We start from the raw sequence: 2025 nt of genomic DNA, 5'->3' as shown, positions 1-2025 counted from the left end.
ATATATATATATATATATGCATATGTGTATATATGTGTATGTGCATATATATATATATATATATATTTATATATATATATATGTATATGTGCATATATATGTATATGTGCATATATATGTACATATGCATATATACATACGTATATATGTATGCATATATACATACATATACATATATATGTACTCACACACATTTATATATTCACATGTAAATATATATACATATGCATATATATGAACATATATATACACGTATATATATATGCATATATTGCATATATATGTGCATATATACATATATAGATATACATAAGTACAAGCTATGTACAGGGATGCTGTCAGTAGCGTGAGAATTGCCAATGAGTATAGCAAGGAGTTTAGTGTGCAAATAGGATAGGAGTCCCCTATGGATCGGTTTTTAGCCCCGTCTTGTTTATCATGGTCCTCCAAGTTATAATTGAGGAGATTAAGACTAGCTGCCCTTGGGAACTCTCTACACTGAAGACCTTGTTCTTACTGCTGAATCACTACCAGAACTAGAGAAGAAATTTTAGGTATGGAAGCACAGATCGGAATCAAAGGGCCTTATAGTTAAGTTAGCAAAGATCAAAGTTTTGACAAGTAGGAAAACAGGATGATGGCTCTCCTTGATATCTAGAAGAGGTGTTGGGAAAAACTCCATAAGCTATACCCAGTGCAAGCTATGGACACAGAAGAGGTGCATTGAATCAGTGGAAGACTAACAGTAAAAGTAGTCTTTATACATGGTAGACATGCAACTACATTAAGCACCAGGAATGGAGAAAAAACAGACTTCCTCAAATGTCAGGGAGGATCCTTGGAAGTAGCAGACAGTTTCTGTTAATAAGGTGACCAAGTTAGTAGTTGGAGAGGTTGTTCCGAAAGCATAGTTGCCAGAATTTGGGGGAGATTCAGAGAGCTACTACCTCTGTTAGTTACAAAGGGCTGCTCCTTCAGAGTGAAAGGCAGATTGTATGATGCCTGTGTACAAACAACTATGCTACATGGCAGTGAGACATCGGCTGCAACTACTAAGAATATGTGAAGGCTTGAAAGAAATATAGCTAGTATGCTCCACCAGATGGGTAATTTTAGTGTGCAAATACAACAGATTGTGATTTGAGAGAAAAACTGGGTATACGAGGCATCAGATGTAGTTTGTAAGAGAGAAGACTGGCATGTAATGCATATGAATGAAGACAGTTGCATCAAGCAATGCTGATCTCTAATTGTAGAGGGAACATGTGGAAAGGGTAGACTCAGGATGATGTGGGACACAGCGCTGAAAAAGGATCTACAGATTTTGGGACTCAGAGAGGGGTTGACAGAGACTCCTGGTGGCTTGCTGTGCTTGAAAAGACACATCAACCTAAGTAAAAGCATGGTTGTCCTTGCAAAGAGGTTTGTTTCCTAAATCCCTCTCCAGCTGAGAATTCCTTATCTTGCAGGCTCATGGGTACTGGTGCAACATAAATGCACCTGTGCATATGATCATCCAGTACACTCTGTCAGGTGTTGGGTGTTAGGAAGGGTATGCAGCCATAGAAACTATGCCAAAACAGACATGGATCGTGGGCAGCTCTTGTCAAACCAACCAAACCATGCCAGTATGGAAAACAGGCACTAAATGATTATGATGATGTTATATGCGTATGTATACATACACACAAACATATATATGCACACACACATATATATACATACACATATATATATGTACATATACACACACACACACACCTATTGCTTACAGAGACATATATATATATATACATACACACACATATATATTTACACAATCATACATATATATATATATATATATATATACACACACACACACACAAACAAGTATATATACACATATATGCTTACATATATATATACACATATATTTGTGTGTGTGTATATATATATATATATATATACTTACATATATATATACACATATATTTGTGTGTATATATATATATATATATATATATATATATACCACACACACAC

At 35.3% G+C, this 2025-nt stretch overlaps 1 protein-coding gene and 1 long non-coding RNA gene across 11 annotated transcripts in view; one reads left to right on the top strand and one right to left on the bottom strand.

Moving 5' to 3' along the window:
* LOC106871599 (tyrosine-protein phosphatase Lar) overlaps positions 1 to 2025 on the bottom strand; it is a 586729-nt gene that overhangs the window by 182318 nt on the left and 402386 nt on the right. The window lies entirely within an intron of this gene.
* The window catches only part of LOC128248924 (uncharacterized), a 126050-nt gene that overhangs the window by 48411 nt on the left and 75614 nt on the right, over positions 1 to 2025 (top strand). The window lies entirely within an intron of this gene.

This window comes from Octopus bimaculoides, chromosome 10, assembly GCF_001194135.2.
Source record: "Octopus bimaculoides isolate UCB-OBI-ISO-001 chromosome 10, ASM119413v2, whole genome shotgun sequence".
NCBI lineage: Eukaryota > Metazoa > Mollusca > Cephalopoda > Octopoda > Octopodidae > Octopus > Octopus bimaculoides.
Note: the sequence above shows the minus strand (reverse complement) of the source record. Positions and strands in the feature narration are given on the sequence as shown.